The sequence below is a fragment of the Giraffa tippelskirchi genome, chromosome 12 (genome assembly GCF_054371585.1).
Source record: "Giraffa tippelskirchi isolate mGirTip1 chromosome 12, T2T-mGirTip1v1.2.pri, whole genome shotgun sequence".
Lineage (NCBI taxonomy): Eukaryota > Metazoa > Chordata > Mammalia > Artiodactyla > Giraffidae > Giraffa > Giraffa tippelskirchi.
Window position 1 is genome coordinate 115,278,414 of NC_137286.1, and position 27,305 is coordinate 115,305,718.

General features: G+C 38.5%; 1 long non-coding RNA gene across 7 annotated transcripts in view; it reads right to left on the bottom strand.

The window, feature by feature from the left end:
* Nucleotides 1-27,305, bottom strand: part of LOC145530100 (uncharacterized) — a 123,473-nt gene that overhangs the window by 48,283 nt on the left and 47,885 nt on the right. For 3 of the 7 annotated variants that reach the window (XR_014071455.1, XR_014071452.1, XR_014071454.1), the window contains 2 exons: nucleotides 6,293-6,353; nucleotides 3,943-5,109 (listed from right to left, as the gene is read on the bottom strand). The exons of 2 other annotated variants lie outside the window; for them this stretch is intronic. This is a non-coding gene — a long non-coding RNA (uncharacterized LOC145530100). Of the gene's footprint in view, nucleotides 1-3,942; nucleotides 5,110-6,292; nucleotides 6,354-16,028; nucleotides 16,962-27,305 lie in introns of those variants that run through there. 2 more of the 7 variants (XR_014071448.1, XR_014071447.1) reach the window with 1 other exon arrangement.

Below are 27,305 nucleotides of genomic sequence, written 5' to 3' on the forward strand. Positions count from 1 at the left end.
CATGAGAAACAGACACACACTTTGATCACATAGACTTCATAGTTTTGGGGTACACAAGATAATTTCTTTCTTTCCAATGCTAACGTAGCTATCAGATTGCACATTTTTACATAGAAATTGTAATCAGTTAATTATCCAAAATGTCCTTACTTATAACAATGTCCCTACAGTGGGGGGAAAAATAATTAAAAATTTTAAAGGAACCCAGTTCTAAACAGTTTATAAACTATTTGGAAACTTAGACACACACAACAATAACTACGTTAGTGATTGGAATCTATAATCAGTGTTGAGAACCTCTTAAACCTTGTTGCGTATTAACTTCACAAAAGAATATTACATGAAGAACTGCATCTTCGTGATTTTCACATACAAAGCATTAGCTTACATATCTTGCTTTTCAGAATTTCTGATTAAATGTTTTAATTTAAATGGAAAATAATATTTAATGTAATATCTAGCCTAAAATGTCCCTGAAGCTTCAATTGCAAACAATCATAATAAAGAATGTTCTTGTTTAATCTACAAAATAAGTACATTTGATTTTAATTACTTGGATAATGACTAAGCAACTACATCAGGCACATCCCTTCCAAGAGATAATGAAAGACACAGAGGAGCAAACAATATTCCTGCGAACAGACCATCACATTCTGACTCCGAGGATGGCTCCACTAATGAAAATCTGTCTTTGCAAATGACTCATCTTCTGAAGATGTTGGAAATCAGAATGATGCATGTGAAAATGAAATTAATCAATATGAAGATGGGGAACAGCAGTCTATCATAGAAGGGCTGTTTGATAATAATGAAATTGAGGAAACAGTCAGTGGTAGAGAAACAAATGAAAGCACAGGAAATGTCAATGATAATAATGAATAAGTAAGTAATTTTTGAAATTCAAGAGGAAGAGTTAGCAAACAAAGACAAATTATCACCCAGAAGAATAACAAAGGCAGAAACTACAATTTTCCAAATTTCTAAAGATGTGTAAACACTAATATAGTAATAAATTTAACAGAAAGGGGGATCTAAAATTTTCAGAACTTTACAGCAATAGTAAAGCTACAAGTTTTACTGTCTAGTTTGGTCAGACCAATGAAGCATAAAAAGGTAGAAGTGGAAGCGAAGACTAGAAAGTTCTACTGGACCTCCAGAAGGCTTTTGGAAGTGTTGTGTGAATCTTCCTTTTTGCTTGACTTTGCCAGTTTTGTAATCACACTGCTTTAAGTCCACAGTCCTAATCAAGTCCACTTTGTCACAACAATATGACTCAGTCTCTGTTTTCAGCTGTTCTAGGTTCAGGCTTTAAGGAGTGGATTTTTCATGTCTCAGTTTCATGCTGTTTATCAATTTCACTTCCCTCAAAAATGCTGTTATTTGTATTAATAGTATCAGTGGTGAACCTCACATGTCTATAGAATGGCACCTGGAGAAACTGTGACTACTTGTGTCTCTAAAGGGCAAATTCCTTCTGCTCTGTTTTGAATGTTGCCTGGAAGATGTGCATGCTAATTCGCTTCAGTCAAGTCCACCTCTTTGCGACACTGTGGACCATAGCCCACCAGGCTCCTCTGTCCCTGGGATTCTCCAGGCAAGAATATGGAATGGGTTGCCATGAAGTATCTTTGCTACTGTGCACATAATCAGTTTTCTATACCATAAATATTCCCTCTTCTCACTATCAAACCCCCAAAAATCATTTAAAACTGAGGTTGAGTTTTGGCAGTAGAGCTATTATTTAACTCAGTCAAGTCCTCTAAATATTAGGTACAGTTGCAAATAGTTCATATGTGTTCTTTATTTCCAGATTTCACATAAACCTCAAGTTTCTCTCTGTTTATTCCAGATTTCATATAAACCTTTAAGTTTCTCTTTGTTTATTTATTCTGGATTTTTTTTTTTTTTACAAACTCAACATATTACATTTGGATGTTATTTCTTCTTGTCTTATAACTTGCCAGCAATATTTTCCTCAAACTGGACCTTAATCAACTTAAATCCTGGCATTTAATCAAGTGTTGAAAATTAAAGGAATTACTTTGAAAACTAAGCCTGAAATCTACATACAAATTGTACGTATAGCTCAGAAAAATATTTTGCTCCATCTCTATCCGATTTAACAAATTAGCAAATCAAAAGGATACTGGACTATTAGGAAAAAACTATTATTACTTTATCTAAATCAACATACTCTCCTTGACATGCAGGAGACACTTGACACATTAAGAAATAAATGGATCAGTATGTAATTTGTCCAAGTTTATTGTGTCATATAAAAGACAAGAGATGAGAGAATTTTAAGGATAAAATAGTCAACACTGTCAAATACTGTGAAGAGGTCAGAAATGACAAAACTAAGAAAAAGCCAGTGGATTTGGAAGTCATTCATAATGATGAGTGATCTTTGTGAAAGTAGAGATAGTTTCTGCTTTTGATTTCCCCATCCCCCAAAATTTCAGGTAGAATTGAAGATTGATGAGTATATTGATCTGAAAAATTTTAGAAAAACATGAAATCCAGCACTTTGAAATTATAAAGGAGAAAATAGCAGCAAAGCAAAGCACACACATGGGAACATCTCAACTTTTTTGGATCAGAGTAGATCCAATACAGGGGTGAAATAGATGTGTGTATACTATGGACACGTAGTCCTTAGTAACACAGTTCTGTGCGTCTTGAGAGCTGACATTGCAATGCAATGAAACTGAAATGCAATGAAATAAAAGTAAGCAACATGACTAATTTAACATGCATGTTAATTTCAACTTCTCAAGCCACCATAAAAATGATGGTAAAAAATTTTAATGTAAAAACACAGGGTAAAAGATAATGGGAAAGGAGAAAAACTTGACAAAGGATGTCCACAAATTTGAGAATAATAGAAAATTAATTGTGACAATGTGATTCTATTACACACACGTTTTGGCAAAACTTAAAGTCTGATGGATGAATATGCATGTATCCTTAGCTTAAAACTTCCTTAATTTTGCTGTTTGGGAAGACAATGCTTTGGGAAAGATCTCTGGTGTTCTACTTACTTGCTGCAAGTAATAGATCCTTCTGCTTAAAAAAAAAACAAAAAAAATGGTCTGATAATACTAGTAATAGTGAGGATAAAAAATGAGGATACTTATTCTGCTGTTGGAAGTGAAAACTGATCCAACCACTAATTTAAACAACTAATTTAAATAATACTTAAAATAAAAATTATTTAAATTTAGTGGTCCAACAACTAATTTAATCACTAACTAAAGTTGAAAATATTCATGTGTGCTCTGTCACTCAGTCATGTCTGACTCTTTGGTACCCTGTGAACTGTATCCCACCAGGCTCCTCTGTCCTTGGAATTTTCCAGGCAAGGATACTAGAGCGGGATGCCATTTTCTTCTCCAAGGGATCTTCCCAACCCTGGGGTCAAACCTGGTCTCCTGCATTGCAGGCAGGCTCTTTATCACTGCGTCACCTGGTGTTCATACAAACAAAAACTAGAAATTATATATATTAATATATATATGCAGAGAATTCTCACATGTGTACAAGGAGACTTACATAAATATGTCCTTTGCACACAATGTGACACAGCAAAAGCATATATGTCAGGAGTTAGGAAGTGGAAGGGAAACTAAGAGAATGATGATATATTACAAAGTAGGATTAAGGAATAACTGCTATGAATGGAACAATAAGCAAAAGTATAACTATTTTGATAGAAATATAAAGAGAAATTCGAAAATGGAACATATTCCTATGTCCTGGAGACACTTAGTTGATTATATTTTTAATTACACAACAAGAAATATCAGTCTACTCATAATAGTTTTAGATGCGGAAGCTACCACTAGATGAAACTGTTGAAAATTTTTAAGTAAGTCTTGTTTGGGGAAAAGGAGTTGAGATGGGAATGGGGGAAGGGATGAGGAAGAGGGTGGAAAACAGTTGTTACCACGAGCAAGTATTACTTTAATTCAACTTTTTAAAATATATCAGAAGGGTTATTTAAAAATAAGAACTGAAACACTGTAATTGGGTTTGGCATTTAGATCATTTGCCAGATCTTCTAGATCATTGCTGTGAACTTCTGAAAGTATACACCAAGTAGAAGTCTATCAAAACTTGAATATCAAAAATTGAAACAGAAGTGAGAAAGTAGGAGCAGCAAGTGTGGGCAATTCTTTCTCAAGACGTTTGAAGGCAAGGCAGAGGAGAGGGCTAAGACTGTGTCCAGAGGATCAGGTGGGGACTTTAGGAGAACAGGCGAGTATTGAGTGTGTATAGAGGAGGATTGTTATTGTTGTTCAGTAGCTCAGTCGTGTCCGACTCTTTGCGACCCCATGGACTGCAGTATGCCAGTCTTCCCTGTCCTTCACTATCTTCTGGAGTTTGCCCAAATTCATGTCCATTGAGTCGATGATGCCATCCAACCACCTCACCCTTTGTCGCCCCCTTTTCCTGCCTTCAATCTTTCCCAGCATCAGGGACTTTTCCAATGAGTTGGCTCTTTGCATCAGGTGGCCAAAGTATTGAAGCTTTAGCTTCAGTCCTTCCAATGAATATTCAGGGTTGATTTCCTTTAGGATTGACTGGCTTGTTCTCCCTGCTCCAAGGGACTCTCAACAGTCTTCTCCAACACCACAGTTAGAAAGCATCAGTTCTTCGGTGCTCAGCCTTTTTTATGGCCCAACTCCCACATCTGTACGTGACTACTAGAAAAACTATACCTTTAACTAAAAAAACTTTTGTCGGCAAAGTAATGTCTCTGCTTTTTAATATGCTGCTTGTTTAGGTTTAGGGTTGTCATAGTTTTTCTTCCAAGGAGCAAGCGTCTTTTAATTTCATGGCTTTAGTCAATGTCCACAGTGATTTTGGAGCCCAGGAAAATAAATTCTGTCAACTCTTTCCATTTTTCCCCACCTATTTGCCATGATGTGATGGGACCGGATGTCATGAGCTTAGTTTTTTGAATGTTGAGTTTTAAGCCAGCATATTCACTCTGCTCTTTCACCTTCTTCAAGAGGCTCTTTAGTTCCTCTTCACTTTCTGCCATTAGGGTGATATCATCTGCATATCTGAGGTTATTGATATTTTCCCAGCAATCTTGATTCCAGGCTGATGGAAAAATTAAACAGAAACAAATATCAAGGATACAAGGGAGTGTTGGAACAGCTGATGAAGCACTTTCTTTGCACAGTCCCTGTGTTGGCAGTGGGCATTCAGGGTGTATCAGACCCTCCTTGCCTTTGAGGAACCCAGGCTGAGAGAAGAGACAGATAAGACAAGTCCACACAAGGTGTTACAGAAGCATGGAGGGGGTTAGGACTGTCAAGAAGAGTTTTTAAAGCTTCACAAAGGAAGTTTTACCAGTGTAGAAAAGTGAATGAAAGTTCCAGGCAAATAAAACAGCAAGCTATACACTTAAAATAGTTAAGATAGTAAATTTTACGTTATTTTTATTTGATCATGATAGAAAGAAAGAAAGAAGGAAAAGAAAAGACTCATTGGTGTGGAAGAATGTATTGTAATATTTGGGAATGTGTTTAACAGAAAATAATCCATGTGGGTAAATGTTGGAAAATGGACTTAAAAGATAAATTAGGTTCAACTGGTAAGAGATCTTATATGCTGTACTAAAGAGCTTAAAATATATCTTTCATCCATTCATTCTTGAAACATTATGAGAAGGAACATTTTCACTTTCCATTTTATTCACCTTTGTATTATTTTAATACTTATATTCATCATGAAGTATTTGTTTAATAAAAGTGTTTAAAGAAAAATAAAATGAAAACCATTTATTGAATGCCAGGCATTGGGGAAAAATAACATAAATGAAATAAAATCTATACTTTGCAGAAGCAGACAATATGAAGAAAAGATAGGCAGCACCAAATGACCTGCTGTAGCCAGTGAAATTGTGTAAATGGAAATGGCATGTAACATGTGCCACGGGGAAATGATTGCTTGCTGGAGTGCTTTATTGTCCAGCTTACTTGGAGGAGGAAATGGCAACCCACTCCAGTATTCTTGCCAGGAAAATTCCATGGACAGAGGAGCCTGCCAGGCTGCAGTCCTTGGGTGACAAAGAGTCAAACACAACTTAGTACACACACACACTTTTTCCCTGCCATAGAAACCATGGGAGAATATTTAAATAGGGAAGAGTTGGACTATCAAAGCATCCTGGAATGTTATGCCAGTTCTTTTAAGACAGAATACATTGTGTGAGAAAGAAACCATGGTGGAATGAGCCACAGAGATTTAGGCTTCATTATTCCAGCACAACATAACTTACCCTGGCTGATGCATCGGACAATGTCCAAGTCTCAGAAGTTATTTTCACCAGTCATGATACTCTGAATTTTGGGCAAACAAAAATTAGAAATAGTATTTTTTAATATATAAACCCTCACTTAATTCACATGGGAGCTTATTTTTTTTCAGATGTGCTGACTTACAAATATTGCCAGAATAGACACTATTGTAAGGTGATCCAGGGAACACTCACCTTAACACCATCACAATCCTTCAACTTCCTTCTAACCTTATTCTTCACAACTCATTACAAATCCTATGCTCCAAGAAACTAAACAAGCAGATTTTTCCCTTATGCAATTTCCAGCCTCTAATTTCTTAACATACACTATGCTCTTTATCTAGAATATCTTTTACCCACCATCTTCTAATACCCAAATCCAGTATGTATGTATGAAATATACTTCATACATTTCATAAGTATGCATATACACTCACATACACAATCACACACCTATAATATACAAAAAGTAATCCTTCCAACTAGTGAAAGGAAAGGAAATGAGCTAAATTTTATTGAATGCCTTAACTACATGCTTGGCCTTGTTTGTTGTACACCATTTGTCCATCTACTCATAGAGTACTTTATCTGCTTCTCTTTTGTGACATCCAAAACTGTATACCTTATCATGCTATGTGTGTGTTTGTGTGTATGTTTACTACCTTTAAGGATAAAATCAGTATCATTTTCAGAGGCCAGCTTGGGGTCTGACATTTAGTAGACTTTCAATAATTTTTTTTAATGAAAAAATCTCCTGAACGCCTTCAGTTCAGTTCAGTTCAGTTCAGTCTCTCAGTTGTGTCTGACTCTTTGCAACCCCATGAACCGCAGCACGCCAGGCCTCCCTGTCCATCACCAACTCCCTGAGTCCTCCCAAACCATTGTCCATTGAGTGGATGATGCCATCCAGCCATCTCAACCTCTGTTGTCCCCTTCTCCTCCTGCCCTCAATCTTTCCCAGCATCAGGGTCTTTCCCAGTGAAGTCAGCTCTTCACATCAGGTGGCCAAAGTATTGGAGTTTCAGCTTCAGCATCAGTCCTTCCAATGAACACCCAGGACTGATCTCCTTTAGGATGGACTGGTTGGATCTCCTTGCAGTCCAAGGGACTCTCAAGAGTCTTCTCCAACACCACAGTTCAAAAGCATCAATTCTTCAGCGCTCAGCTTTCTTTATAGTCCAACTCTCACATCCATACATGACCAATAGAAAAACCATAGCCTTGACTAGGTGGACCTTTGTTGGCAAAGTAATTGTCTCTGCTTTTTAATATGCTCTCTACATATATTTATAATCAAAATAGTTGTAAAGGAAAACATATGATTAGAAATTAACAGTTTGCTTATACTATTATGCCTGATTTCCTAGCCTACATTCCAATGCCAACCTACAGGATCGATTTAAAACATCATCCTGTCTGAAAAGAGCGACAAGGAGCTGTGATTCGCTGAAGGGACCTTCCCTGTTAGGGCATTTCAGTCTTTGATCTGAGATACCTATCTCATGAACATAAGTACTTAACTCCTAAAGTAAGACTGACTGCAACTGCAACCACTGACCAATCAGAAAACAGGAGTAAAATTGTGGGAGGAAGCCCAGAGAAACAGTAAAACAGATTTAGGCTTCACAGGACACTAATTAATCATTTTGGCTAGAAAGCCCTTCTCCCCATGGAGCTTAATGACTTCCAAGGAAGGTTTGGATGAAATATTTCACCAGATGGATCCAGTACCTACATTAAGACTCTGCCACCCACATCCTTATGTATTCATTTATCTCTCCATAAAATATTTGATACTGTGTTGAGTCTGTGCTAACAATGGACTAAAGAAAATGCTGTATGACAAGTCATCTTTGATTTTTCATAGGTAAGTGTAAACTAAAATGGAGATTCATAATTAAAATTATGTCACAAAAACTTAACATTTCAATTTTATGCTTTTGAACTAATGCACCAGGGTGGCATAATGATGGTGTCATGCTAATTCTGCAAAAAAATCAGAGCCTGTTTTGCACTGAATTATTCACATGTAAAGAAATGTCTGATTGACCTCAAAACACCACAGTACCATCAAGGATATACTGTACAGCACAGGGATATAGAGCCATTATTTTGCAATAACTTTAAATGGCATATAATCTAAAAAATATTGAATCACTATGTTGCTTACCTAAAACTAATATAATAATGTAAATCAACTATACTTCAAAAAATATCACATGGCCAAAAAATCTTTAAAGTATGTGTTCCCTTTAGCCACTGTACTTAAATTGTAATTTACATAACCAGTGTGGCCATTTCTAGAGCACCTACAAGATAGGTGGTGTTATTGCATTGTACAGATGAGGAAAGTGAAGCTTAGAGGTTAAATTATCCAAACTTATTTATTTGTAATGAGCAGGTCCAATATTCAAACCTAGGTCTTCTATATTCAAAGCCCAGGTTCCTTCCAGAATCATACTTCATTATATAGCACAACACTTTACCAGAGTGTTTATTTAAAAGTTATATCCATACATACAAATATGTAAGAAAACAGGTTGGACTTATAAAGAAGACACACACACATAGGAGAAAATCATTTCAAGAATGTAATCTTCTGCTAGAAACAGACTGTGATGAACTCGGGCACAAAATATTAGTTTTGTTTTTACCTAAAAATTAATAATGATCAGCTTTATTTGCAAGGCTTTATAGCAAAGGTTAAAATAAATGTTGATAAATTAAGACTATTAACACAGCCTGGTAATAGTCTAAATAGCAATTTACTAACAGTGCCATCTTACACTTTAATGAAATGAAAATGTGAATTGATTGGATAAGGAAAGAATCTCTTGTTTATTCTAATCTTAATATTATGGTTGATAATTTCACCAGCAGTCCTGATGAAAATATACCTGATATAACAACGCCGCAGGAAACTAATGATCATAATGAATCTACTTGTCGCTGAAGTACAAAGATAGAGACTCATAAATCTCTTAAAAATTACTAAAAGCAAACAAGTGATCAGGATAAACAAATGATTGTTTTACCATCATTTATTTGTTCTCTACTTTATAGCTATTATCTTCTTTCCTGGGGAAAATGTCAAAATATCTTTTAAATATTTGCACTTTACTTTAACCTTTACTATCTTTATTCCACAGAAGCTCATAAAGATTGGACTTCAGTAAACCTTTGTCTAATTATTATTATTATGAGATGGTTGTTTAATCTTTTCTTCTTCATAAGATAATCAGTAGTCAACTAACAAATAATATTAGTATATACCTCTTAATACAACGTTTTGCCTATTTTTAGGACTTTACAACTTGATTATAAATTATCTTCAAACTTGAAGTATACATAGGTGGCCATGCTTTTTAAAATAATTTTTCCAAAACTGTCTAAAAATCACAAATTATATTTTATTTATTATTTACTACTTGAGTTAGCATTCCATAAATAAAATGAAAAGTTCAATAAATTACTCAGAAAGTTCTGTTGCTCCTCTCTCCACTGAAGAAACCAAATTAACCAAAATAAAACAAAACTTTTGCTCAAAGATAACTGCAATCATTTAGATAACTGCCTGTATCATAAACTTTCTACTTTTATTAATGGATAGTCCAAATATGACCAATTTGTCATGAGCAGAAACTAAACCCATGCATGTTAAGTTCAGATGAATAGGAGGAAGAAGTCATCAATCTATTTTTAAATGAAAATCAGGATATTTTTGATTATTTGATTGCAATATTCATTCTTATTATAGAATTGAACTTCTCCATAATCTTAGACACTGTCATGTTTATGATCATTACTTACATGATAACAACATATCTAATCACTCACAAGATTATTGGGATGATGTCATAAGCTGATTACAAAAGTCTCTTGAAAATATTGAATTCTGCAAATATTACTATTTTATGAGGAATTCTGATCTTAGCCAGGAGTGATTTTATTTATTTACCAAAAATGTATCAATTCTTATTAGTGTGTGCATGCTCAACCATGTCAGACTCTTTGTGACCCCATGGACTGTAGCCCACCAGGGTCCTCTGTCCATAGGATTTTTCCAGGCAAGAATACTGGAGTGGGTTGCCATTTTCTTCTCCAGAGGATCTTCCCGACCCAGGGAACCCACCTCTCCTGCATCTCCTGCATTACAAGTGGATTCCTTACCGCTGAGCCATCAGGGAAGCTCAGAATGTGCAAGGCACTGACATATCAATGCTTATTAGGTATGGGCAAAATAGTATGCAAAGTACTAGTGACAAACACATCAATGAATCATGGTCTGTAACCTTGAAGACGCAGAAAATCGATGTCATGGAAACCCTTTGAAGTGTCTGTCCAGCCCCAAAACTGACTGTCCCTGCCCAGAAAGCTGTTCCCACTCAGAAGGTCAGTGTCTACAGACAGACAAGAGTCACGTGACTCCATTCCTCTGGACACAGTGGATTGGATAGCAGAGACAAGTGAGCCAAGAATGAACCACCAGATGCGTTTCTCCAGAGAATCTGAAACTGAGATTCAGGGAACACCAGTTCATCTCTGTAGGTGATTAGAATTGCAACTTGTCAATTTTGAGTCACCATGTGTCTCAGTAGGGGACAGGGAAGCAGAGAAGCTGGTCTGTAGAATAAGAAAAATGAACCTGACGAAAATGGTGCCTGGATTTCTAATAACTTTTTATTACTAATTTCAAGTCACTACCTGAGCTCAGGTACATTTCCAACTCTTGGGGACCCTGACTCCCTTCTCTCTTCACCTCAGTAGACTTTAAATTGCCTTTTCTCCTAACACTACCCTCTGTGGTTTTATTACCTCCAACCAAAAGAGCATTTCAAACATACAATATTCATATATTTAATACTAGCATAAGACAATTAATGTTATAATAAAAGCACATAGAACAAACTGCAGAAGCTGAGAAGTGGCTGCAAATAACTGATTTTGAGATTTTTTTTCAGAGGAGATGACATTTGGATTTGCATCTGCTGCTGGATCTTCTAGTCTCCCAAATAGAGAGCCTTCCTCCAGCACCTGTGCTCTGCTTGTGTCCCACCCTAGTGGAGGGATGTTCCAAGCCTAGTCCTAATGTACCTGTCACACTCTATTTAACTGGACCAGACCAGCTTGAACTCCAACATACAGCACTATTTTATAAAGCAGGGGAACTAGTTCACCAGTTCTATGCTTCAATAATTTGCCCAAGACCACACAGTCTTTAAGAGGTTTGACCCAAGAATTCTGATTCCAAATACTATGATTTTTCTGCAGTCCTTGGGTGGTGACTACCTCCTGTGAGGGCATCCAGTGGCTATAGGGGGTACAGATTGAGAAATTCCACAGTCCTACTGCCTACAGGCTCAAGGCCAAACTCCTCGCAATGACCCTCAAACCCTCCACAGTCTGATTTCAATCAGTCATTACTATGTATCTCCCCATAGATCATCACATAGCAGGCTTTGAACAATCCCTGAACTTATCACCCATTTTCACAATTCTCTTCTTATTACACTTTGACAGGCATGGCCTTCCATCCATCTCTACCCTTCATCAAGCCCTCTCCATCTCACATAGGCAGATTTCATCATCGTCTACTTTGCCTGACTCAACATTTCAGTCATCCTGAAACAACAGCTAATCAGGAGTTCTCATTCCTCATTAGACAAGTTGACCCAATTGGCATTTCTACAGAATCACAGATAGACACACCTACCCGGAAACAGGTAAGAGCAGAGACAGCCCTAGAGAGAAAGTGGATACGATCTGAGGTGGAGCTAAAGACTCTGCCGCCAGCAAAATATTTTTCCCACCCAAATATCACAGTGCCCGAAATCACCTTGTTAGAGACTTGCTTCTTTGAGTCTAGTATTACCTGGTCTTGTACAAAAACATTTAGTAACCTAAATGTAAATTAACTGGGGATACATTCCCTCTGTGACAAGAGGAACCAAGGCAGGAAAGTAACAGGTAACTAAGAAATGAGGTATAGAAAAGAGAAGAAGGGTCAGAGAAGGGTCCATCCAGATAGCAAAGTCTAACTTGGCAAGCCTTAAGAATCACACATTTAATTGATTAGAATAGCCCATGACCGATCACTGCTATCACTTGGATTGCACTTAATTTTCTCAGAGAATTTGCTGCATCTGAAGGTTGAAATGTTATTTCAATTGATTTTTAATACATGGCAACTTACATTTCCTTTGGTCATCTTACTGTTGAAATTTAGAAGGCACTGGCTAAAGCACTAATAGATGAGAAATATATGCACTTTATAAAATGATTTGATAACATAGTAGAAGTCAACTCAGGTTTTGGTAGGTTGGTATAAGACATGCTAAATATCCATAATTTAGTTCTCATTGCTGAAAATTTCCTCGTGTTCTTTTTACAACAGCAGCACAAAAAGTAGTGAAGCTAGCAAGATCCAGGGAAAAAAGTAACTCAACTTCATTTTTGCTTTGCCACTAAACCTAGAATATAACATCTATCCTACTGTGTAACCTGCATATGGGTTGCCTCATCTGTAAAAGTAGGATAATATTTTTTCTCAAACAGCAGAAACTGAGAAATAACTATTTCAGAGCATTAAAAATAGAAATTGACCAATTTTATGATAAACGAGGTGAACAAAATACACCCTTGGTTACAAAACAGCCACATGATGAAAATTATTTAAACAAATATGTATGATCATTTTTAATTTCCTAAACCTTGAAGAAGGCATATCAAAAACAACTTTAAAAGCAAACACACTTCATGACCTCAGATGTTAAATAAAGGTTTGTTTTCATTTTACCCTTTCATGTGGAATTCATGCTGCAGATTATGATTATTAATAGCTGACTGGCAGTAATTATTTTTTATGAATGTAAAAATCCGGTCTCATTATAGCAACAACAATAATAGTAATAACCTCAGGAAATAAAAGGGCACTTTTCTTGCATGATCTCATTTATTTCACGCAATTAACTTTACAGGTGAGGAAACTGGGAGTTGGAGATTTTAAATAACGTGGTGACAGTCACATAGCCCATGGAATGGGAAAAAGCAATGCTCCAGTATGTTCAGCTTTGCCACGGTATTCCTGACATTGGTGGGCTTTCCTCTGGTCTAGGCTTATTAGGGAACACATAACCTGCTATGATCTGAAGTTTTGTGTCCCATAAAATTCATATAAGACCCTAATAGCCATTGTGATGGTATCAGGAGATGGGACATTGGGAGGTGTTTAAGCCATGAGGCTGGAGCCTTCATCAGTTGGATACATGCTCTTATTCAGGCTCCAGGGAGCTTCCTACCCCCTTCCACCATGTGAGGACACAGCAAGAAGGCACTGGTTATGAGCCAGAAAAAAAAGGCTTTTAAGAGCATATGACCATGCTGATGTCTTGATCTCGGACTTCCCAGCCTCCAGAACTGTGAGCAATAAATTTCTGTTGTAAGCTACCCAATGGCAATCCAATCCAGTATTCTTGCCCAGAAAATCCCATAGACAGAGGAGCCTGGTGGACTACAGTCCATAGGTTCATAAAGAGTCGGACACGACTGAAGCAACTTAGTACACATATAAGCTACCCAGTCTGTGTACTCCAGCCGCCTAAACGGTCCCAGTGGTAAAGAACCTGCCTGCCACGCAGAAATGTAGTAGGAGCCGCAGGTTCAATTTCTAGGTCAGAAAGATCTCCTGGAGAAGGAAATGACAATCCACGCCAGTGTTCTTGCCTGGAAAATCCCATGGACAGACCAAGGAGTTGCAAAAGAGTCAGACATGACTTAGCGACTGAACAACAACAAACTAGACTGCTCGGAGCAGGTTCTAAGAAGCAGGCACCCGATGTGTCACATCACATCCACATCAGCCTGCACTGCACAGCCGTGCTCTGTTGTATTCAATTCCCAGCAGGCCACTGACTCACAGTATGAACAGTGTAGTTCTTAGTTTTCAGACACTATTTCTTTGACATCTCTTTCAAGCCTTTGTAGTGTAAAAAAAAAAAAAAAAATACTGACTTCTGGTTGTATGTAAATGGGATTTAAAAAGATAGGATTACAGGTATGGATATCAAACAGAATCCCATGTGAAACACACTTTAAATGGAAAATATGCACATACTAACTCTCTATACAGACTCACTGCTGCCTTCTCTATTATAATTGACCAACCCATATTGTGTGCTTAGTCGCTTCAGTTGTATCTGACTCTTTGCAACCCTATGGTCTGTAGTCTGCCAGCCTCCTCTGTCCATGGGATTCTCCAGACAAGAACATTGGAGTGGATTGCCATTTCCTTGTCCAGGGAGCTTCCCAACCCAAGGATCAAACCCAAGTCTCCTCTGACTCTTTCACTACAGGTGGATTCTTTGCCATTGAGCCACCAGGGAGGCCCAAACTATATTGCAACAGCATTTAAATACTCTTAATGTTCCGAGAACAATTCCCTTTTCCTTTTAGGTCCTTCTAATTTTTTGTTTCTGCCAGCACACTCCATATCGGTGAACAACTATACTCTTTACATAATTCTAAAATATTGAACTATATGCTAAATAAGTAAAATACTTTAAGATAATGTCCTGAGGGAATAGTATTTCATATTATAACTCAATATGTCCTAAGGTAATTATTCAGATATCAATATGCAAAAGAGCCGTATGTTGTAGTACCTTATATTTCTTTTTATTTCGCTTCTTTGCAGCAAGCAATAAATTTAAAGGTGCAAAGAAAAAAATATTAAAGGAAAAAGTTTGCAGTTGATTTTCTTAAGATTGTTTGTGCAGGGAGAGAGGAATTTCACTTGGTCCTTTACTAATTATTCATGTAAATTAAATTCTACAAGTGAAGAAAAATTCATAAAAGTCATACTTACTCATCTGAGAGGGAGATATGGCATATGAATGGGGCCCATAACCTCAGAAGGTGAAATGTAGAAAATATCACAAGCAACTCCCACATTAAGTTAAGTGAACCAAAAAAAAAGGGAGATTCTTGGTGTGAAGGAGACTTCAAGGATATCCTCCCTAATCGCCTCTTAATAGTCTCAAATCTCTGACACAGGAAACAAATCAAGAATTCAGCGAACATGGAATTATTAATCACTTATATCTGATACCAAATGTAAGCAAGACTAGACCATTTTAAATTTTAAAAACCTTTTAAGTATAACATTTTTAAAAGCACAGAGCATAATTTACATTTTTAAGGCATTAGTATGTGGTACATTCTAGGAAAACTTAATTGTATATTCCTTGCATTTCTTCTGAAATCTATACTCTTTTTTTCCTCTTAAACAGAATACGTGTTAGGATGAAATTTAACAATAAATGACTATAGACTTGTATGCTGACTAATGTGCAATAGTCAGAGAGAACTCAAATCATTCAGCAAGTATTTACTGACTGCTTCTTACGTGCAAGGCATGGTGCTAACCAACACAATTGCACATCTTACCTCAGGTTTAATGAATTCTTTCACAAATAGTAAATCATTAGACAGAAAGTATGGCAACCAATCATGGGAATGTTTTAGCTTGCACCAACTCAGAATAAAGTTTTAAACTGTGAAGGAAGGATAAAACAGAGCTGGAAACTAGTTGATATGGATGATAAAGATAGAGGAAATAAAGATAAAACCAAAAGTACACAAAGATCAAAACCAGGACAGTGAATAGAAACTGAGAAAGAGTTGGTGATACCCGAATGACAATCTAAGTGGCATACAGTTGACCCCTGAACAATATGGATTTATTCCACTTACATACAGATTTTTTTCCAGTGTTGTTGTCATTCAGTCTTTCAGATGTGTCCAACTCTCTGCGGCCCCACAGACTGCAGCACACCAGGCTTCCCTGTCCATCACAAGTGAAGTGAAGTCGCTCAGTCGTGTCCGACTCTTAGCGACCCCATGGACTGTAGCCTACCAGGCTCCTCCGTCCATGGGATTTTCCAGGCAAGAGTACTGGAGTGGGGTGCCATTGCCTTCTCCGAGCGTCTCATAAGCATGGCCCATTTATCCAAAGTCAGGGCTTCCATGTAAAATTGTGTTCAGTTCCTCATAGACTTGAGCTGCCCTGAATGTCACTGATGAGACGTGGTCCTCTCGTGCCCAGGTGCAGACCCTGAAAGAATGGGACTGCGAGTGCGCAAAGCAAGCCAGCGTGCCGACCAATGTGGCCCAGGCGTTCAAGAGTGACATGGACGTGTCTGACGGCGAGGGCGACAGGGTCACCCTCTTCAGCTCGGCCGCTCTGCTGTCGCCCAGCGGGCAGGGTGATGCCGAGACTCTGTCTGTGACGCTTCAGGAGCAGCTGGACGCCATCCACGAAGAGATCCGGTGGGTGCATCCGAGCCCAGGTTCCTGGAAACTTGGTTTCTCTGAGGAGCTGTTCTCCATAGACAAGTCTGAGTGTTCCCTAGTAAGAAAACTGACTTCAGGTCTGCTTCAAGAATTTTTAGTTCCGAGATCGCCCTTATAATCCATGGTTGCTGAATCTTAGAACGTGAAACCACGGATACGGGGAGATGATTGTAAGTTATATATGGATTTTCAGTTATGCAAAGGGTTAGGGCCCCTAACCCCCGGTGTTGTTTGGAGGTCAACTGCATATGTTGTGCTGGAATTAACAGTAACAGTGCTGGAAGTTACTGGAAGTCAACTGGAAGTAACCAAGAACAAATATATTAGAGGCAGCTGAAGGTATTTGACCAGAAATTGAGAGCTTGAAAAGATTGTCTTAAAATATACAGTGAGAAAGAGGTCCCAGGAGTGGAACCATCGGACCCTGAGTTTTGGTCACTCACATCCAGTAAAGAGAACAAAGAAGATACAGGCAAAAGAGTAATTGTTGAGGAGACTGTGGTACCTGCCGTTTCAAAGCACTGAGAGATGATACTGAGTCAAGGAAAAAGTACTAATGCACAAATAAATAGCAACAGATTCAAGGAGGTTAGCAGCTGAGAGACACCACTGAATCTAAGAAGTGCTGCTGCTGCTGCTGCTGCTGAAGCCAGTCGTGTCTGACTCTGTGCGACCCCATAGACGGCAGCCCTCCAGGCTCCCCTGTCCCTGGGATTCTCCAGGCAAGAACACTGGAGTGGGTTGCCATTTCCTCCTCCAATGCACGAAAGTGAAAAGTGAAAGCAAGGATGCTCAGTCGTATCCGACTCTTAGTGACCTCACAGACTGCAGCCTGCCAGGCTCCTCCGTCCATGGGATTTTCCAGGCAAGAATACTGGAGTGGGGTGCCATTGCCTTCTCCGAAGAAGGCCAGTTAGTGGATTTAATAGCAAATTATCTAAAAACATATACAAATGGCCAATAAGAACATGAAAAGATGTTCAAGATGAGTAATCATTAAGGGAAATGCAAATCAAAACCACAATAAGATACTACTTCACATCCATTGGAATGGCTATTATTAAAACAATTTAAAATGATGATGAAGAAGAAGGAGGAAGAGGAGGAGATGGGGAAGGAAAGAGGGAGAAGAAGTAGAAAAGGGAAGGGAACAAAAGGATAGGAAAGGACAAGTATTGGAGAGAATGGGAGAAAATGGAACATTTGTGCATTGCTGGGAGAAACATAAACTGCTGTGGCTGCTATGGAAAATAGATAAATGTACAATTACCATGCAATCCAACGATTCCATTACTGGGTACATGCTCAGAAGAATTGAAATCAGTGATAAGAACAAGTATTTGTGCACCAGTGTTCAGAGAAACATTATTCACAGTAGCCAAATGTGGAAACAACACAAATGTGTTACATGAAGGGAGAGCCCCTTCCAGGACTGAAGAGTGGGCTTTTGTCTAACACTCGGACACACATGCACTGACCGAGCAAGAGGCTTTATTGGGAAGGGACACGTGGGCGGGGATCAGAAGGGTAAGAGAACCCAGGAGGACTGCTCTGCCACTCTGCCCGCTGTCTCAGGTTTTATGATTATGAGTTGGCTCCCAGGTTCTTTGGCCAATCATTCTGACCCAGAGTCTTTCCTGGTGGTGTGTGCAACACTCAGCCAAGAAGGATTCCAGCCAAAAAGGATTCTGGGAAGTTGGTAAAACAAATGGACTGGACTCTCCTCTCCTCTCTCCTTTTGACCTTTCCCAAATTCTTCCAGTTGGTGGTAGCCAGTTATAATCATTCCAAGTTTCTTACCAGGACCTCCTGTGTAAGATAACTCATGCAAATGGTTACCATGATGCCTGGCCAGGGCAGGCAGCTTCGGTCAGTGATTCCCCTAACAAATATCCACTGACAGAGGAATCAATAAATAAAATCTACATATATACATACAATGGCATATTATTCAGCCTTAGAAAGGAATGAAATTCTGACCCTTGCTGCAGTGTAAATGAACATCGAGGACATTATGCTAACCAAAATAACAGATACATTTGTCCATTAAAATAAATATTATATGATCCCACTTACATGAAATACCTAGAAAAGGCAAATTCACAATGACAGAAAGTAGGATAGAGAATGCCAAGCTCTGGAGGGAAGGGTGAGGTGGGGGACTGGGTGTGTGTTGTGAGGCAGGGGTGGAGAATGGGGATGTTTAATGAGTACAGAGTTCTGTCTGGGACTGATGAAAACGTTCTGGAGTTGGATGGTGTTGATGGTTGCACAACATAGTAAATGTACTTAAAGCCATCAGGTACATTGAATTGTACACATTCAAAGGTTTTAAATGGTAAATGTTATGCTATACATGCTTTGTAACATTAAAAATAGTGGGAAGAGAACAGATTAGCAGAACTGTGAGAGATGAAACCAGACCACAGGGCTCATGAAGGGAGTGTCCAGGATGAAATGGAGTCAACATGTGGCCCTCTCTTCAATCACTGAACATGATGGACAAGGTACAAACACTTGCTCAAACCAGCAAACTGTAAATGATATTCTTTGAAAATCGGAAATGAGACACTTCCTGTCAGCTGAGACATTCCTTTTCAACCCTTGTGAAGCCTGGACTCTGCTGAGACCTGGAGATACAGACAATAATTTGTGGTCTCTACATTGGAAAGTTCACTATCTGTTGAAGAATCCTGAACCTGGGGCCAATTTTATTAATTAATCAAATCCATTGGCTTTTATTAAGCACTTCCTGTATACTAAGCTAAGAGCTAGTCACTCGAGTCACTAGAGGTTACCTGGAAACCCTTCAACAGGCAGCTATCAACAAGGCAAGATTTCAGGAGGAAATAGCCCACTCTTTTCCTTACCCAACTCTCACCAAAAAATACTCAACCCCAGTAAGGCCATTGATTCTTTTATTCTCATAATCATAATAAAAATTCAAAATTCATATTTAACTCACAGAAATAGTACACTGATTCAAATTCCTCTTGCATTTCAAGTGTCAGATATCAGACTTCCTGGAAAGAGAATTCATGGAGATTCTCCTTTTTGCTTTCACTGAAGGCTGGCAAAATGACTCAACAACATTTAAAGAATCCAAAATTCAAATTGCTGTGAAATTAACTGTGCTAAATACTTTCTACATAATACCTCTTTTGATCCCTACAACAATCCTAATGAGGTAGATTATGTCAGATTGTCAAGATATCAAACTCAACACAATAATAAACAGCAACAGATACTAAACATGCCTGTTTTCCGTTGAAGAGGCTTCAGCAATTTCATGGATCAGAAGGGAACCATAACCTCAGCTCTGTAGTTTTAGTGTACCATGGTTCCTTTTGTACTCTGCAATCCACTTGTTTTCAAAAATCAATTGATTTATTTTAGAAACTTTTCTTTTAAGTAAAAATGGGGGGGGATTATACCTTTTTAAACTTCTTTTGTATGATTCCATATGATTTTAGTGGTAGATACTACCTCCTAAAATTTCTTTGTAAATTTGCTTCTGAATAAGTATTTCTTACACACTCACCATGTGTGCTTAGTTTAGACCCCCTGGACTTAGTCTGCCAGGCTCCTCTGGCCATGGGGATTCTCCAGGCAAGAATACTGGAGTTGGTTGCCAAGCTCTCCTCCATGGGATCTTCCCAACCCAGGAATCGAACTCAGGTCTCCTGCATTGCCGCTGGATTGTTTACCAGCTGAGCTACCAGGGGAAGCCCATTCACAATGCTATCATTTCTTGAGCATATGGTATAAGCCAAGCACTGTACTTGGTGTTTCATAAGAGGACATTGGTGGAGGAGAGGGGAGCCAGGAAGGAGGGGAAGAATAAAAAAGAAAAAGTCTCCAAGTCTTTTTTCCCCCTCAAGGAACACTCCACCTAGTAGAAGAAATAGTTTATTCAACAAGTTGTAACATAGTTTGAGATGAGCTGTAGTACAGATATATGAGACCATGGGGAGCTGGTGATGGACAGGGAAGCCTGGTGTGCTGCAATCCATGGGGTCACAAAGAGTTGGACACGACTGAACTAAACTGATGGGAGCCCGGGGAGAAAATAACTTATTATCTCTCTGAGCAAGGCATCATTCTAGGTATCCAGCACTTTCTGAATATAAAAGGATTTGTCTCTGCCTTCCAAAAACTTATAATGCTGTACTAAAGTTAAATATATACACAAATAACTGTATACCAAGGCAGCAGTTATAAGAGCTATTAGATGTATACAAAAATATACATTCTTGGGCTTCCCAGGTGACTCAGTGGTAAAGAATCCACCTGCCAACACACTAGACATGGGTTTGACCCTGAATCTGGGAAGATCCCACATACAGAGGAGCAACTAACTCCGTGCACCCCATTATTGAGCCTGTGCTCTAGAGCCTGAGAGCCACAACTACTGAAGTCCACACTCCCTACAGCCCATGATCCACAAGAGAAGCCACCACGATGAGAAGCCCGTGTACCACTAGAGAATACCCTCCACTTGCGACAACTCAGAGAAAAAGCCATGCAGCAACAAAGAGCCAGCACAGTAAAAAAAAATATATATGTGTGTATGTATATATATATATGTACACTCTTAAGAGTGCCTTCACAACTATTAGGAGAGACTATAATCCTGCCCCTTTATAGAAAATTTTCCAAGAATCAGGCACCTTTCAGAAACCTTCAAATACTTAATTTTCAAACTTGCAGGTTGAGAACTGTAGCATACAAATTCTAACATGGACCCCAACTGCTCCCACCTCCTGCTACTCACACCCTTGCATGACTTCTTTGCCCCTTGAGTGTGGACATAGTGTAAAAAAGAGGAGACTCTGAATAGTGTGTGTCCATATGTGTGTGTTTACACATAGAGGAAAGAAACAAAGAACCCTAGGAAGACATAAGATCAAGATAGCTTTAATGAACATTGTGATTGACTCTGCAATATCAGTTCTACCTCAGATGATTAAACCACCCAGGCTAATAAACTCCCCCTGGAAGCTGACATTAGTCCAGGGAGTACACACTTCCCATCTTGGCTCAATCATATTGAAGGGAAGAATTCCTGAATAATGCAGTGTTCTAGTCATGCCCAAGGCAACATGGCACAACAGCTACCCTTGGCAGCCATCTTGCACCCATGAGTGAAGCTGATACAAGAACAAGGCCAACTCAAACTGGAGGGAGAAGAGAATAGTTCACAGCTCTAACATGCTGTCTAGATTCCATCTCCTCTTGGCTTCTTATTATGTAAAATTATATATTTTCTTGTGGTTTAAAACAATTTCCTGAAGAAAAAAATCTTTCCAACCAATAAAATTGTGCAAGTAAGAGAATTCAAATATTGCAGGCAAGGCAAATGTGAGAAAAAATATATATATTTTAATCAGCGTATTGGGTAGGCTGTATTCTGCTTCATAATTATTTACCCCCACCTCCCCTTACCTGAAAGAAGACTGTATATTCCTATTCCTTGGCATGTGACTTGCCCAAGCCTCTAGTGAAAGGAGTAGATATCTTCCCTTGGATGTGAATGGAAAATAAAATGTGAGTGTAGGGAGTCTCTGTAACATTTATGTAGATACTTTTAGAGACATAGTGAGTTTCATGAGTATTCTTATCATTTCCTTCTGCACATCCCAAACTGTGGCTGTCTCTTCCCCTGGGTTCTGACAGGTGGAGAGACAAGTAGGGATAGACAGGTAGCCCAATAAATCTGAGAAAAGTAAGCCAGAGGAGCACCAATCAACCCACAACAAACCATATGTTGCATAAAAAATAGTTATTTAAGTGACTGCTAATTTGGGGTAATTTGTTACAGAAGCAAGGCTGACTAATGCACCAATAGAAAACTCATGAAAATCTTCAAGAAAGTAGTTTTTCTAGATTGGTTATGCCAAAGGTGTTCCAAAGGATTTAAAAATGTGGGATGAGGAGCAGTTTCTCTTCCACTTATGATGCAGAGAGCCTCAGAGCATGTCATTGACCTAACAATGAGAAAATCCAGGTAAATATACAGAAATCATAACTTTTGTGGAGTCCATCACAGGGTCACAGGGAAACCAAATAAACCACATTCATAAGGTAAGCAAGCCCCTCCAATGACAGATGCAGCACACAAACTTTCACATTTGCTGGAGCATGAAAGAAAGGGATGGTCGCCACAGAAGTGAGTAAGAAGTGGATGGGAAAGAACAGGAGATGTGGAAGTAATTAGCTTACCGATTAACGATGGTAAGAAAAAAGCAAATCCTAAGATTAGGAGAGCAATTGAAGAGAGCAACTTACTGTTCTGCCAAGTTCAATTTCCTGGTCTAAACAAATTATAGTCGATTATTGAGAGATGTTGCAAAAGGGGTTTCCTAGCCATTGACAGCAACCTTCAAATAATAATCAAAGAGAATAGAAAAGAGAATGTTCAAAGAACAGAGATGGGATGGGGAAGGAGGAGGATGAGTCACAATTAACAAAAAGGAAAGGTAGATTCTGCAAATGCCAGGCCAAGACTTTGACAACAAATCTAGGTAAGAATCTATAGCAAATGACTAAAGGGGTATTTGGAAGCTCCTGGAAGACAATGTGAGTTAACCAAGAAGGATTCACCTCATTGATTTCTTGAATAAGCTACATTAGTAGTTCAGTAAAAATCCATTGGCATTGTATTTGTGAACTTTAAGCAAAGCCTGTGACAGTCTTTCACGATATTTAGGTACACAGATGGATATATATGAACTCTAGTAAGGGGAGAATAACCACTTCAAGAAACAAGAACTATAGAAATTTGAGAGTGGTCCCTATTATAAAGGGGGCTTCCTAGGTGATGCTAGTGGTAAAGAACCTGGCTGCCAGTGCAGGAAATGTAAGAGACACAGGTTCGATCCTTGGGTAGAGAAGATCCCCTGGAGGAGAGCATGGCAATCCATTCCAGTATTCTTGCCTGAAGAATCCCATGGATAGAGGAGCCTGGTGGGCTATGGTCCATAGGGTCACAAAGAGTCAGACTTGACTAAAGCCATTTAGCACGCATGCACGCCTCTTATAAAGAGATTCTAGGGAAATTATTTTGTATGGGAGGAGGCTATTCTATTAGGGTAACAAGTTAATGAAATTTAATTTTAATTTAATAATAATCTAATCTTAATCTAATAACTTAAATTTATTAGAATAAATTTAATAATAATAGTATTGATTTACTTGGACTTCCCTGGTGGCTCAGAAGGTAAGGAATCAGCCTACAATGCAGGAGATGTGGGTCCGATCCCTAAGTAGGGAAGATCCCCTGGAGAAGAGAATGGCTACCCACTGCTGTATTCTTGCCTAGAGAACTCCAGGGCAAGAGGAGCCTGGTGGACTATAGTCCTTGGGGTCACAAAGAGGCAGACATGACTGAGCAATTAAAACTTTCACAAAGATCCCCTGGAAAAATGAAATGGCAACCCATTCCAGTATTCTTGCCTGGAAAATCCCATGGATGGGGGAATCTATGGGGTCACAAAAGAGTCGGATATGACTAAGAGACTTCACTGTGCCAAGAATGGTGCTGGGCACTTTTCATGAATTAGCTTTTTTTCAGTATTCATCACAAATCATTTTAGATATATATTATTTGCCTCCTTTACAAACAAGAAAACTGAGGCTCAGAGAGGTTAAGTAACCTGACCAAAGGAATACAGCTAACAGATGAAAGAAGGGAGAGCAGAGTGTAAGGGCTGTGCTCTTAAATACTAAACTGGACTTGGGATAATGCTGGGGCATTTTTTCAAGATACGACAGAGCAGTATCAGGTCATGTGGAGAGACCAGTGCAGACTGATCTGATAGGCAGGAGCCTGGGGAAGAAGACAGCAGTAGAAAGCCAGTTGTATCTCAGGCAGAAGGACGATGAGAGGAATGAAAGGAACCAGAGAACAAGAGATAAGCTAGAGGAACTTGGCTGTAGAGATGCAGAGAGAACAAGGTGGCTTGAATTGTGGTTAATGAGGCAGACTAGAGCGATGGCTTGACCTAATTTTCTTCTAATAAAAACACTAGAAACTGCACCCTCATGAATGTTGCTTTCAGTCCAGTTGAGCCTTTGGCATTCCTGGTGGAAAGGAAACACACCGGTTGACAGAGACTCAGAGTGTTGATAAAATAGATATTTCTGCAGTCTTTTTTAATTACCCTTAATAACTTTATTACTCTTGATAATATCCTAATGGAAATATTTGATCGTTCTCACAAATCTTACATTCTAATCAAAGAAGATAAAACATCATATAAAGTTTTATATTTTTTAAACGTGTACTCCATCAATATTGTTTGGTCTCTGCTGCTACTGCTGCTAAGTTGCTTCAGTCGTGTCCAACTCTGTGCGACCCCATAGATGGCAGCCCACCAGGCTCCGCCGTCCCTGGTCTCTACCAATACCATATATAAAGGCAGTTTATTTATATAAACTTGTAAATAGTAAAAGACAATGCTATTACATGTTGGGCTTCCCTGATAGCTCAGTTGATCAAGAATCTGCCTGCAATACAGGAGACCCCAGTTCGATTCCTGGATCGGGAAGATCTGCTGGAGAAAGGATAGTCTACCCACTCCAGTATTATTGGGCTTCCCTTGTGGCTCAGCTGGTAAAGAACCTGCCTGCAATGCAGAACTGGGTTCCATCCCTGGGTTGGGAAGATGCCCTGGAGAAGGGAAAGGCTACCCGCTCCAGTAGTCTGGCCTAGAGAATTCCCTGGACCCTCAAAGAGTCGGACACGATTGAGTGACTTTTACACTTTCATTACATGTTATTGTCAAATAGCACAATGAATTAAGCATAGTTATTATTCCAAACTTACTGTACAGCAATATCTGCCATTTAAATAACAAATTTGAAATTTGGGGAAGCAATCCAAGTTTATGAGTAAATAAGAAAAGATTCAAACCAACGGAATTGTTAAAGTTCTTATAGTGAATATACATAGATATTAATATAGCTAAATTATCCAAAGGTAACACTATAAATTGGGAGCTAACATTACAATACTTGTAAAATGGCAACACACTCCAGTATTCTTGCCTGGAAAACTCCATGGACAAAAGAGCCTGGCAGGCTACAGTCCATGGGGTTGCAAAGAGTCAGACATGACTGAGAGCACATGCAAATAAAAAAAAAAAATAATATACGTTATAATATGTGTGTGTTTTATAAATTTAGGGTTCAAACAATGCAAAGGAAATGCTGTTTTTATCTAAACCTATGAAAACAGTTGGTCACCTGCTGACTCTAAAGAGAATCTAAAGTTTTCTGTCATTTATAAGTGGTCTCCTGTCTTAAATATAAAATCATTGGCTTACACAGTGAATCATTATAAATCTCTCACAAGCTTTTAAACCAATCAGTCAAGCTTAGAATGCAGTGATTTGGAGAATCATAGCTCTGAGGCTTTGGGGCCTCAGCGTGCAAAGGTAATAAATGTAAATGATTTTCTAACTTGTAGAAACATAGGTTAGTTCGCTCTTTACCTCCCAAGGAGCAACTGAGTTTGACTAAGGTTTACTGTGATCCCAGGGAAAAAAAAACCTATTATGTCATTTTCTTTCCTGAATCCTGGGAGAAAGAATAACATAAGAAGCAGTTAATCTGTTAAGCACACAAAACCTACTACATAAAAAACTGCCACTCAGAAAACCTAGATTCCTTACATAATGTGTAGCATACTCAGAGAGTCTTTCCAAAGCAACTTTCTCTAAGTGGTTGTCATTTACCCCATTTTCCCTGCTCTGGGCACAAGAATCTTAATTATAACAATCAGAGAATATTCAATGGGCATCATTGTCATTCTCAAAAATCATATGAAGAGTCTGAAATGATTCATTTTAATTTGAAGTAACTTCATGAACACACTAAAAATGAAAACAATACTTTAAAATAAAATTGTATATAGCTATGTAATTGTACAGTTAATTAAAGCATAATTATATGCATATAACTAATACAGTGTATAAAGTGAAATTCTGACTATACTTAAAATTTCTCATTAGAGACCTGCTAAAATTTCTTAACTCCAAATGGATAATAAAATATGCCCACTTATGTCTGATCCAGATTTGAGACCTTGTGTTCTTTTAGTTCTACTGATGGTCTCTGTGTCCATGCTGTTTTGGTCCCTCTATTGTCATCCGCAAGGTTGTGTCATGACAGTGTCAGAACAATCACTCTTTCATTTCTGTTTCCTTTCTCAATGTTTAGGTTTTAAATGACAAATTTCTCAAACAGGCTTTGCCAAATAAATCCCTTATACTTGTCACCTTTGTTTTCTCAAGACTATCTGAGCCCTTGTGACTCCATCTGTGCCTTCTCCAGTCTTCACCTTAATGTCATGGTGAAGCAAAGAAGACAATTTTAATGTCTTTTTACCAGAACTCCTAACTAATATCCAAACTGGAAAAAAAAAAACAAGGTGGAGGGGGAGGGGGTTCTGTGGGCACAGTGCCCCCAGTGGGCACAGTGGGCAATGAAGAAATGTAAATACCATGAAGTATTCCAAATAAAATACCTTCCCACCACCCCACACTCTCTCTGTTTTTAGTTAATTTTTATTGGAGTGTAGTTGCTTTACAATGTTGTGTTAGCTTCTACTGCACAGCAAAGTGAATTAGCCATATGCATA